This window comes from Adiantum capillus-veneris, chromosome 26 (genome assembly GCF_014529385.1).
Source record: "Adiantum capillus-veneris isolate H3 chromosome 26, ASM1452938v2, whole genome shotgun sequence".
NCBI lineage: Eukaryota > Viridiplantae > Streptophyta > Polypodiopsida > Polypodiales > Pteridaceae > Adiantum > Adiantum capillus-veneris.
The window spans coordinates 15,231,819-15,245,950 of record NC_140956.1 but is presented as its reverse complement, the minus strand read 5'-3'; the positions used below and the strand labels follow the sequence as shown (position 1 = coordinate 15,245,950).

General features: G+C 40.5%; 1 pseudogene; it reads right to left on the bottom strand.

Annotated features, from left to right (window-relative positions):
• Window positions 1–266: 266 nt before the first annotated feature.
• LOC147423044 (fasciclin-like arabinogalactan protein 10) lies at window positions 267–1,595 on the bottom strand (annotated as a pseudogene).
• Between the last annotated feature and the right edge of the window lie 12,537 nt (window positions 1,596–14,132).

Here is a 14,132-nt window from a genome sequence, read left to right as displayed (position 1 = left end):
GATATTTTACCCGATAACTTCTATTATTTTCTTATTGTCCTCTTTTACTCATTTTTTGTCTATTTTCACATAAGGTCGAGAGAGAGCTCAGAGGCACACTCGGACTGCCCTAAGATCGAGGCCGCCTGCTTCCGCCAGTCTTCTATTTTTTCCATGAAATCAAGCCTACTAGTTTTTTGTCCTCATTTTACTCAAAGCTGAAAAGAAGGCCATAACTATTCTGAAACTTCTTGCTTTTAATTCCTTTGCTTTACCATCTAATTAGCTTATAGCAATACAATTGTCTTACCCATTCCCTACAATCCATATAAAGCAATAATTTAATTGTAGCAAGAAAAAAAAGTTTCCCACATCCCCACTAATAATCAATACTTCAATCGTAATGACTAAGAATGGCTGTGGAGTATCATGTTTCAAAATGAGTGAATCTACGCCTGTAGCTTTGATGAGACTCAAAAAAGTGTTGTAGTGCTTGGCCTGATTTCGCAAAAAAACGTATGAGAAGCATCAAGGTTAAAACATGTTATAGCTCTAACAACTATCATGGAGAAGCATGGACTAATATGGCACAACACAGGCAGGGTTTGAAGGAGCACTCATGGTCGAGCTAAATGATGCATACCATCATAAGCATGCCTTTTATCGACATGCACATACATATATGTACATCCATACATGCATGCATGCCATCTTCCCACATGAAATGAGAGCATGCATTTCATGGGGGACAGACTTCCGCACCTCGTTCGACACCTATGCAATGCTAATATCCATAAAGCCTTAAACATCCAAACACATCCATAGAAGGTGCATAAATCTTTTACCCAAAAGTCCAACAATGTAAAATATCATATCAAATGCTAACCTATCATTCCTCGTAAACCCCGATGCTTGCAGGCAAATGCAAACTATCACATCACATCCAAAATGCTAGTGTGTGAAACATTTTTGCATGCACAAGTCCTTCCACATTACACCCACATACCAAACATCAAGCATGCACAAAAGGGTTGCAACAGTTACCTGGATCAAGGTCTCGGTGAAATTGACAGGGGCAGTGGCAGGACCTGGTACGCTAATTCCATTAGGGATAAGGACGGTGCTGATGCTGACAACGCTGATAATATAGGGGGCCTTGTAGAGCTCGTTCTAGAAAATAGTGGACATGCCACCATTTGTGCGGGGGAAATATGAATAGAGCTGCCTTTCATAGTGATGTTGACAAAGCCATCCTGGCCAGCCACTTGGTTAGTGGTCTAATAGAGAGTGGTTCTCAATGTAGTGCCCTTGGTGATGGCCTTGAACTTGGCAGTGTCGAAGTAGTCGAGTAGGACATGGAAGCTTACAACATCATACAGAGTGTTGGAATCGGAGGAGTACTGCTGGACAATGGGGTCGACAACCGAGTCGGGTGGGACAAGGACAATGATGGTACTCGTGGAGAAGATGGCGGCCGCGACCCCTATTTCCTTGCAGAGCCTGCTAAAGGTGGAGTGGTTGGGGTGAGAAGCGAGGATCTCTGTGATGTTGTTGTTGGCTCTGGCAACACAGAGCAGAGAGAGGAGCAGGGCAAAAGCAAGGAGAGCGACCTTCATGGTGCTCGGCTGCTAGCTCTCTCTCTCTCTGTCTCTCTCTCTCACACACACACACACACACACACACACACACACAAGTGGTGAATCTTTACGCTACATGGATACTATACTAAGCTAGAAGCAACTGCATCTACTCTACACACACATATAATGGGTCTCGTTATCCTGCGTGGCCGGGCATGCTTACATCGGTCACATTACCAATAATCACACACACACACACACACACACACACACACACACACACACACACACACACACACACACACACACACACACACACACACCACACACACACACACACACACACACACACACACACACACACACACACACACACACACACACCCGAGTAGTGGCTCTTTATTCTACATGATAAGGGTACTAAGCCCGATGGGACTGCATCTACATTACACACACACACACATACACATACACACATGTGGTTTTCTCTCTACTCTGCAAAAAATACTACATCTAGTGTCTGCACGCTACCTCCAACTAATTGCACTATGACTATATTGGATTGGGAATGCGGTGTGGATTAGGGCTTAACTGGTACTTTCCATGGTCAAACCTCTTAATTCAGGATACTTTCTTAGCACATGGACCAATAGAAGTAAAAGGACAAGGGCATTCAAGGCTTGGCTCTCACTTTTTGGTATGGAAAAATGCATAATTACTTTACAACTTCAAAAGGACTTTTCACCTTGGTTTAGTGTGTATGAAAATAATAAGCTAAAATACTTGAAAACTTCCAAGTTATGTACATTATGGCACTGGTCGTTCTTCACCGTGCCCTGCGTTTCTGTGCGTGAAGAAAACGTGCCATACGAGGTGACGCCTCCATGATTATTTAAGGGTGATCTCTGCCCGCCTGTGCCACACCTTGTATTTGAGTCTGGGGATTCTACAGGATGTGATACACTGTCGTACAAATGGTTTCAGCGCTCAGCATGGTTAGACGTGCCCTCACAACGGGGAAGTAGCGCCATGAATGCTTCTCAATACTCCTACAAGTCCTGCTCTATATAAAGGTGAGAGCCCCTTTGTGCTTCTCACTTAGATCTCTTGCGCTATTTTCTGCTTTTCTGCATTGAGTGTTTGAGTAGAGTGGAGGGAGCTTTTTTCACTATCAAACATGCCTAAGAAAACAACACCGATTGCTGGGAACGAACTTGAGGCTACGCAGGTTAGCATGCTTCTTGAGGGCTGTAGCTTGAATACTTGTATCACTTTTCTGTTTTTTGAAGCACCATAAAGAAATGGTTGTTGTCCTGTGTATTATCCATTAGACTCCTCTTACTTCTGGCTCGGCAGTAGCTAGGATACTCTGGTTAGTTTTCGTTCTTTAGCCATAACCATTGTGCTGCTTACTATACATCATGGTCCTTATGACTCAGGCTTGCTAGCCCGTTCAATATGGCATTATATCTGCAAGGTGTAAACAGTGGTTCTGTTATTGGTTCACCTTACTCTGCTTTGGTTCACCTTACTTGGTCTACAGTAGGTTGGATTGATGTTGGGATTAGTCTATTGAATTTTAGTAAAGCCGTGATGGTACTACGATTATTCTGAAAACTATCATAAGATAAGGTCACTTATTAGTTTACCCTACTAAGCTATGTATAGGGTTTAGTATATGCGGGCCAGTAGATGTGCTGTTTGCTGGCTGTGAATATAGGGCACCTATGCGTTGCATTATTGTTTCACCTTCCTCTGACTATATAGTTAAGGCACAATCTCTATTTTAGTCCTATAAGTTGGGCTTGATTCCATGCTGATATACATGCTACTGGCTTTGGCATGGCATGACTTGTCTAGAGTATCTCTGACGCTAAGAAAGATTGATCTAGTTGGAATTCCATCTGTAAAATAGCATTGTAAAAACCTATGGCTTACACTAAAATGCTACATGCTGGTGTGTCTGACCTTTTGAAGTATTGCGCTAAATAGGACCTATCTTGGTTGCTAGGGCTGCGGTTTTACTGGGTGATATCTCTTATGTTGTGAGCTATGGAATAGCTTGACTGGTCTAAACTACATCTGGGTGAAACTCCATCAGGATGTTAGCATGGTATAAATAATTTGCTGGCATTACTATACTGACATAGGTACTTCTTCATGGTTTTTGTTACATTGCCAAACTAAGGGAATCTTGAAATTATGACTGACTAGTTGGTGTAACTTGGATCATTGGGACATGTATTGTACTGTAATTGGTATGGTGTATCCTATCTGCATATGGGTCACAAATCTTTTTGGTTGGTTATGGATACTTTGTATGGTTGTGAATCTTCATTAGAAACTAGCACTAAGGTTTCATATACTGATAAGCTTCTGAGCTTACTAAAAGGGTGTTTAGGTCTACCTGCCCTATGGGTGTACTAAGATTGGTATGGCATATGAACATAGGCTAAGTGCTGGAAGGAATGACATGTCTAGAATAACTCTGGCTGAGAAGGTTTTTTCTGCTGGGAAATCTTGCTTGAATTTAACAATTTTAAAAAATAACCTATGGCTTGCAATAAGTCACTTTATGTACTGACTAGGCTAAATAAGTTTGGAAAAAAGGTCATAATCTGCTGTTTTCAGTAAAGTATGGCCCTAGGATGGGCTTCTCCATTCTGCATAATATTCACAAACATTGTTGTTGGATATAGATGTTTAGTATATTTATGAATCACCATCAGCTGATACCACTATGCTAGTCAATGATTGATCTACTTTGAGCTCACAGAAAATGAACCTGGTTTGTGTACCCCTTGTTTGTGCACACTATGTTTTGGCCTATGACCATATGAGATTTTTTGACTATGCTTATGCATCTGTAGAGTTGGTTCTAACATTTTGTGTGGTAAGAGTTGTAGTCCCTCATACTGCGGCTGTGTAAACTTGTGCTAAAGATCTTGTATCACTTTTTGCTTCTTCTTAGAAATAGATATATGGGATTCAGGAGGAAGTTTCGAGGAAGGAGTCTGATTTAATTTCAAAGTTAATCTTGTGTAAAAAAAGCCTCCTGTTGAGGGGCTCCTTGGGAGATGGTGTTTTTTTGAAAAATAATCCATTTTTCAAACAAAACTCTGGCATTTTTTTTTTATTTTACATACTCGACTTTATGGTTAGGAACTATGAGGATAAGCTATGTATATTATCTTGTATACTAAATTACACTCGGTTTTTCATTAGACACAGTTGGATAAAGACATTGGGTGTTTGCACAAATTGGGTGGTTGTAATACACCACCTCTTGGCCACCTGTACTCTCTGCATGTTTGAAAAGCATGCAATGTTTTTAGGTAACCTTGCTTCTTAATGGGACTTTGACTTGGGGATGTTTTATAAATATTTGGATTAGGCACTTCACTGGCCTCCCCTAGGATGTCATGACCTATGGGGAAAACTATGGCCCATATACTTAGACCCTTATGGACTGCACTATTAGGTGTAGCAGTAGTTTAAGTTTTTAGTAGAGTGACATGGATAACAACTGACTAGACCTGTTGATACCTGTCTATACGCATGCAGATCTAACGTAATGTTGCTCTGTTTGTATGGATGCAGGTAAGGGTCTATCTTGTTTGCTGTTGCTTTATTTACTGCTATTCGGCTCAGATGGGTGATTGTATCATCCCCCCATTTACGATTTTCCAAGCTTGATGGGCTTTGTATATTGTAAAAATGCAAATGTCTGTAATAACAAAGGATGTTTTGTATTGTTTTTTGTGAGAATCAAGAGTCTAGAGTTTGTTGAATATGTAAATATTTAGTTGTGGTTATTGTAGCCCTAGAATCAATGAAACACACACACTTTTAAACACAAGATTATCGTAATTTTTGCAATAATCAGGGATCTGACTCCTGGGTACACTAAGCCTAAAAACTACTTAACATCCACTGCTGTAAACCTTGAAAAGGTAGGTTGGTGTTAGGTGGTGTTGTGCTAGCCTAGGGTGGGGTTCCTCCTCCTGGTCATGATATCCTCTACAGGATGATTGGTAGTTAAGAAGAAGGAACTGCCAATGCTTTTTCTTTATTCACAGCCATCTTGTCTGACTTCAAATCACTTGCTTGTCTTAGGAAAAGCAATACAAATTAACCGCTCGAATGAGGGTAATTGCTGACCATTCTGTGAGGGCCATCATGTTTGAAAAGGTGAAGGCTGCCCAGTTTCTTGACTGCACCTGTCCCTACCATATTTTTAGAACTAGACGTTATTTACACAGGTCTGCTAAAAACAAGCTCCCCACAAAAAAGAACTAATGTTTGGTTGTACTTGAACAGACTCTTACTCTGGCGCAAGGGATGGATATACCTATGGAACATATCTCAATGGCTAGCTGTCTTGTCTTAAGATGTATAAATGGCCCGGAAGCTTCTAGCCTTATTTTGAAATCCTCCGCAGAGGCGGAGTCTTCTTTGCTTCACCTCTTATCTTTTAATGACTGGGTCAAAATCCATGCTGCATTGGATAAGAATGTTACTAAAGGTCGGAAGAAGCTTGCTCATTTGGCCTTGCAATCTCTAGTTCTAATTAAGGGTCATAATTTGGATTTAGCTACTTTTCCTCCAGCAGTGCGGAACTGTCTAATTTTTTGAAAAAACTCTGTGGTCTTAACCCGGTGTTTGTCTCTACTCCTGCTACACCGATGGTGTAAAGTGGTGGGCTTTTTTGTCGGGACCAAGCAGCTCTCGAAGCAGTAAAGGAGTTCCAAAATAATTTGTGTACACTTAGTGAGGCCACCCTCCTTGAAATGGTGCCTAAAGTATCAAAGGTCTTCCCCTTTCTTCCTTTTAAACAGATTTGAATCTCTAAGCATCGACCATCAACTATGGGCTCTTTCTAATAAATCTTTCATTGCCCCTATTAAACTAGAAACTTGGGTCTTTTTAGCTAACCTCCCTGCAGCAACCATGGAAGAGTGTAGACTGCAAGTTCTTAAGGGTGTTCAATTTCTGGATAAGGGAGATCTTATCAAGGCACCATTCAACATGAACTTCCTTGATCCGGCTAAATGTGCGTCCAATGCTGGAATTTATGCTAGGACTAAAGGAATGATGATCTTCTCCAAAAGTAACCTAGACTACTACACAGAGTCCATTTGGAATATTTACAGGCCATTCCTCAAATGTGCTTGTAAATTTCTTGACAACAAAGCTGCTTGTGAATCAAGAATCATCTGGTTCGACCATGCTGTTTGGTACACCTTGAACCATTTGGAACTTTTATTTCCAGAAAAACCTACCGAGTTTCTCCTCACCCTATTCTGTTCCTGGCTGGGAGGTCAGGCTAAGGCCCTGGTATTAGCACATATAGCTTTTTTACATTTTAGAGATATGATGCTGGATATCTTGAAGGAGCTCAAGGAGGATGTCCCGGGAACTTTTTTAACTACTTATGGTAACTTCAAAGGGGTTAAGAACATTATTGGAATACTTAAACCTTGTATTGAAGAGGATTCTACCCCCTCATTAAAACGACCTATTGCTTTAACCTCCCCTAACAATGCCTTTCCTTCTTTTTTAACCCCTAGTTCTTCCTCTAACTCTATTAATAGGGGAAGAGCTAGAAGCTTTACTAGAGGAAGAGGCAAAAGCTTACCGGTGCGACATCTCCTTGATATGTAATATGGATGTGCAGGTAGGATGGAATATCTCTGGAAGAAGATGTCTTGCGAAGGCTACGGAGAATGTGAATCTCAATTTTGTGCACTTCCTTTATATTAACAAACTTTTTGATTTTTTCACACCTAGAAGTATCTTCTCAGAGGCATTTTTTGAATATTTTGGTGATATCTGCAAGCTTGATAATGTTCTGATTGGATGGAAATATTCTGAACCAATACAAAAACTGTTTTATAAAACTGATTTTCTTGCTGAGGAACAAGCTCCTGTATGTCATTGCTCTAACTTCCCTGATTTCGTAAAAGAATTTGAAAAGTTTGGGGCCCATGTTTGTACTATGGATCTTAACTTTATTAACAATCCAGGTATCAGAAGCCTGTTGTCTAAAGGTCTTAATCATATCCCTTGTGAACCTCTCAACCCACACTTGGCTATAGCCGCATTATTAGACTGCCTGGCAGATCTTACTACAACACTCCAACTAGAGTCAGAAGTCCTACAGGACTTAGCTCAATATGTCAAAATCAATTTTCTAAAGAAAATTAGTTCTCTTCCCATAGAATGGCTTAGCCATGACACTAATTGGTTAACACCTGCTCTTGCGATCAATTGTTAGGAAGTGGCCAGCAAATGGTTCATTGTCGGCTTAGACAAAGCTGCAAACAATGCTAGTATCATGTGTAAAAAACTCGCTTGGGATGTAGCCAAAGAACGACTTGGTGGAAATGAATTTTACTCCTCTAACCTTACTCCTTTTGTGCTTACAAATAATATCCTAATTGAACTACATGAATTAGGACATGGTAACACTTGCAGGAAACCACCTATTCTATTTCCTACATATAAGAGCCATAAGCATAAGTTTCAATGGATCTCTGATGCATCCAAATGTATATATATTGATATCACACAGAATATTACAGTATGCCTTAATCTTATTTTACTCGAATTTGAGGCGGTTTGTGAAAGAAAGAAAACACTATGAAAAAACTTTTTTGGCCTTGACATCTGCCCTTTCTGGATTATAAAAAATGTTGCAGATGTATTATTAAATCTACCAGATAAGATATATAGCATCTTTACAGCTGACATCTCTCAATGTTATGAGAATATACCTTTATCAGGAGACTTTGGCCTGATTAATACTTTAATTGATCTGACCTTCGACTCCAAAAAAAAGCAAGGGTATCATATGATTTCCCTTGTAAAGAAACCAAAATGGGTAAAAACTACTGTACTTAAAACGCCACTTCATTTTGATCGATTTAAGTTATTTCAACATATTATTTGGGCTCTCAATAATTGTTTCGTACGTATTGGAAATTCATGTTTTAGACAGGTATTGGGCATCCCTATGGGTTTCTTCTGCTCATCTGTTATGTGTAATTTATACTTAGGATACTTTGAGTATTCATGGATATTAAAACAACTGGCGAGTCATCATACTGCTATGGTTCTACCTAGCTTTATGTATACTTTTCGTTTTATGGACGATATCTTCAGTATTAATAACAATGTCAACATTGCCTCCTTCCAAAAAATTTACCCCTCAGTACTCTCAGTTGTTCCCACTGCTGCTCATAACATTAAGTACAAATTATCTCAATATTAAAATCTCTCTTTTCTCACCATTCTCTGGGAATTTTGTAACAACATTCAGTTGGAAGCGCGATAAGCTGGAGATTATACCCTCTGAGTTTGTGAAAAGTAAAAGTAACCGACCACATAAAACTGCGATTAATTCTTCCCTTGGCATGCTGCATTTAATCATGTACTCATCAACTAATAAATATGTAGCTTTTGAAGAAATCGCAAAATTACTTAGAAAATTTCAAGGAAATGGTTTTCAGAAAACTGAGATGTTGAGCTTATTGTCTAGGACGATTGAAGAACAAGATTGGCCTGGATGTAAGGTAAATAAAACTTTACTCATCTCTCTGATGAGGTAGTAGGCCCATACTCTATGGGCCTGCTACCTCATAGAGTATGGTGCCTGGGATTGGGAGGGCGCACGCACGCGCGCGCGCGCGCGCACACACACACACACACACACACACACACACACACACACACACACACACACACACACACACACACACACACACACACACACACACACACACACACACACACACACACACACACACACACACACACACACACACACACACACACACACACACACACACGAGTAGTGGCTCTTTATTCTACATGATACTATACTAAGCCCGATGGGATTGCATCTACATTACACACACACACACACACACACACACACACACACACACACACACACACACACACACACACACACACACACACACACACACACACACACACACACACACACACACACACACACACATACACACATGTGGTTTTCTCTCTACTCCGCATAAAATACTACACCTAGTGTCTGCAAGCTACCTCCAACTAATTGCACTATGACTATATTGGATTGGGAATGCGGTGTGGATTAGGGCTTAACTGGTACTTTCCCTGGTCAAACCTTTTAATTCAGGATACACATGGACCATTAGAAGTAAAAAGGACAAGGGCATTCAAGGCTTGGCTCTCACTTTTTGGTATGGAAAAATGCATAACTATTTTACAACTTCAAAAGGACTTTTCACCTTGGTTTAGTGTGTATGAAAATAATAAGCTAAAATACTTGAAAACTTCCAAGTTATGTACATTATGGCACTGGTCGTTCTTCACCGTGCCCTGCGTTTCTGCGTGTGAAGAAAAGGTGCCATACGAGGCGACGCCTCCATGACTATTTAAGGGTTATCTCTGTCCTCCTCTGCCACACCTTGTATTTGAGTCTGGGGATTCTATAGGATGTGATACACTGTTGTACAACTGGTTTCAGCGCTCGGCACGGTTAGACGTGCCCACACAACGGGGAAGTAGCGCCATGAATGCTTCTCAATACTCCTACAAGTCCTGCTCTATATAAAGGTGAGAGCCCCTTTGGGCTTCTCACTTAGATCTCTTGTTCTATTTTCTCTTTTTCTGCATTGAGTGTTTGAGTAGAGTGGAGGGAGCTTTTTTCACTATCAAACATGCCTAAGAAAACAGCACCGACTGCTGCTGGGAATGAACTTGAGGCTACGCAGGTTAGCATGCTTCTTGAGGGCTGTAGCTTGAATACTTGTATCACTTTTCTATTTTCTGAAGCACCATAAAGAAATGGTTGTTGTTATGTGTATTATGCATTACACTCCTCTTACTTTTGGCTCGGCAGTAGCTAGGATACTCTGGTTAGTTTTCGTTTTTTAGCCATAACCATTGTGCTGCTTACTATACATCATGGTCCTTATGACTCAGGCTTGCTAGCCCGTTCAATATGGCATTATATCTGAAAGGTGTAAACAGTGGTTCTGTTATTGGTTCACCTTACTCTACTTCGGTTCACCTTACTTGGTCTACAGTAGGTTGGATTGATGTTGGGATTAGTCGATTGCATTTTAGTAAAGCCGTGATGGTACTGTGATTATTCTAAAAACTATCATAAGATAAGGTCACTTATTAGTTTACCCTGCTAAGCTATGTAAAGGGTTTAGTATATGCGGGCCAGTAGATGTGCTATTTGCTGGCTGTGAATATAGGGCACCTATGCGTTGCATTATTGTTTCACCTTCCTCTAACTATATAGTAAAGGCACAATCTCTATTTTAGTCCTGTAAGTTGGGCTCTGTGTTGATTCCATGCTGATATACATGCTACTGGCTTTGGCATGGCATGACTTGTCTAGAGTATCTCTGAGGCTAAGAAAGATTGAGCTAGTTGGAATTCCATCTGTAAAATAGCATTGTATAAACCTATGGCTTACACTAAAATGCTACCTGCTGGTGTGTCTGACCTTTTGAAGTATTGCGTTGAATAGGACCTATCCTGGTTGCTAAAATTGAAATCGTAGATTGTTGACAAAAGCATGACTTCATGCTTCTTGCCTGTTCTTTTACTTGGATTCAATAACTTGACTTCTACAAACGTTTTGTTCCTCTGCTTAGTGTATCCTGGTTCTTAGTCCATCTGGTTGGTTGACTGGGTGATATCTCTTATGTTGTGAGCTATGGAATAGCTTGGCTGGTCTAAACTACATCTGGGTGAAACTCCATCAGGATGTTAGCATGGTATAAATAACGCTGGCATTACTATACTGACATAGGTACTTCTTCATGGTTTTTGTTACATTGCCAAACTGAGGGAATCTTGAAATTATGACTGACTAGTTGGTGTAACTTGGATAATTGGGACATGTATTGTACTGTAATTAGTATGGTGTATCCTATCTGCATATGGGTCACAAATCTTTTTGGTTGGTTATGGATACTTTGTATGGTTGTGAATCTTCATTAGCAACTAGCACTAAGGTTTCATATACTGATCAGCTTCTGAGCTTACTAAAAGGGTGTTTAGGTCTACCTGCCCTATGGGTGTACTAAGATTGGTCTGGCATATGAACATAGGCTAAGTGCTGGAAGGAATGACATGTATTGTACTGTAATTGGTATGGTGTATCCTATCTGCATATGGGTCACAAATCTTTTTGGTTGGTTATGGATACTTTGTATGGTTGTGAATCTTCATTAGCAACTAGCACTAAGGTTTCATATACTGATCAGCTTCTGAGCTTACTAAACGGGTGTTTAGGTCTACCTGCCCTATGGGTGTACTAAGATTGGTCTGGCATATGAACATAGGCTAAGTGCTGGAAGGAATGACATGTCTAGAATAACTCTGGTTGAGAAGGTTTTTGCTGCTGAGAAATCCGGCCTGAATTTAACAATTTCAAAAAATAACCTATGGCTTGCAATAAGTCACTTTATGTACTGACTAGGCTAAATAAGTTTGGAAAAAAGGTCATAATCTGCTGTTTTCAGTAAAGTATGGCCCTAGGATGGGCTTCTCCATTCTGCATAATATTCACAAACATTGTTGCTGGATATAGATGTTTAGTATATTTATGAATCACCATCAGCTGATACCACTATGCTGGTCAATGTTTGATCTACTTTGAGCTCACAAAAAATGAACCACTGGTTTGTGTATCCCTTGTTTGTGCACACTATGTTTTGGCCTATGACCATATAATATTTTTTGACTATGCTTATGCATCTGTAGAGTTGGTTCTATCATTTTGTGTGGTAAGAGTTGTAGTCCCTCATACTGCGGCTGTGTCAACTCGTGCTAAAGATCTTGTATCACTTTTTGCTTCTTCTTAGAAATAGATATATGGGATTCAGGAGGAAGTTTTGAGGAAGGAGTCTGATTTAATTTCAAAGTTAATCTTGTGTTAAAAAAACCTCCTGTTGAGGGGCTCCTTGGGAGATGGTGTTTTTTTGAAAATAATCCATTTTTCAAACAAAACTCTGGCATTTTTTTTTTTTTTTACATACTCGACTTTATGGTTAGGAACTATGAGGATAAGCTATGTATATTATCTTGTATACTAAATTACACTCAATTTTTCGTTAGACACAATTGGATAAAGACGTTGGGTGTTTGCACAAATTGGGTGGTTGTAATACGCCACCACTTGGCTACCTGCACTCTCTGCATGTTTGAAAAGCATGCAATGTTTTTAGGTAACCTTGCTTCTTAATGGGACTCTAACTTGGGGATGTTTTATAAATATTTGGATTAGGCACTTCACTGGCCTCCCCTAGGATGTCATGACCTATGGGGAAAACTATGGCCCATATACTTAGACCCTTATGGTCTGCACTATTAGGTGTAGCAGTAGTTTAAGTTTTCAGTAGATTGACATGGATAACAACTGACTAGACTTGCTGATACCTGTCTATACGCATGCAGATCTAACGTAATGTTGCTCTGTTTGTATGGATGCAGGTAAGGGTCTATCTTGTTTGCTGTTGCTTTATTTACTGCTATCCAGCTCAGATGGGTGATTGTATCATCCCCCCATTTACGATTTTCCAAGCTTGATGGAGTTTGTATATTGTAAAAATGCAAAATGTCTGTAATAAGAAAGGATGTTTTGTATTATTTTTTCTGAGAATCAGGAGTCTAGAGTTTGTTGAATATGTAAATATTCAGTTGTGGTTATTGTAGCCCTAGAATTAATGAAACACACACACACACACACACACACACACACACACACACACACACACACACACACACACACACACACACACACACACACACACACACACACACACACACACACACACACACACACACACACACCGTACTCTAATGCATTGAAGAGTAGCCCCTCTGAGTAGCTGGAGTGGGAGAGCCAAAATGGAAGAGAGAAAAAGAAAGAGAGAGAGAGAGAGAAGTATCGATGTTGTGGGCAAATATGTACATACACACACACACACACACACGTGTGCACGCACGCTATGAGGTAAGTATGTGCACACAGAGGCACCTGGCATGTGAGGTGTCAAATAAAAATCTGAGAGAGAAACGGAATGGGAAGATCCACATGGCAACACTCTGTGGAGAGAGAGAGAGAGAGAGAGAGAGAGAGAGAGAGAGAGAGAGAGAGAGAGAGAGAGAGAGAGAGAGAGAGAGAGAGAGAGAGAGAGAGAGAGAGAGAGAGAGAGAGAGAGAGAGAGAGAGAATTCGGCCGCAAGCATCCTCGAGGATTCCTCTTTGTGTTTTCTTTTCTACCAGGAGATACCCTACTACTAGGTTTTAGACTAATCAACTCAATCAGTCGTGCTGGTCGAGAGAGGCAGGGCGCACCATGAGGGCTAAGGTTGTGAGAGGACACACATGGGCACCTGCGTGTACATTAAATGAAGGAGGCTCAAAGCTGGGAGGACCAAGCTCTCCCTTCTGTTGCGAGAGGAGCATGGGCAGATAGTACCAAAGTGAGACCGCTTTCCAATAGCTGGCAGAGCTTGCCGGCAGGCCCTGAGGTGGAAAAAT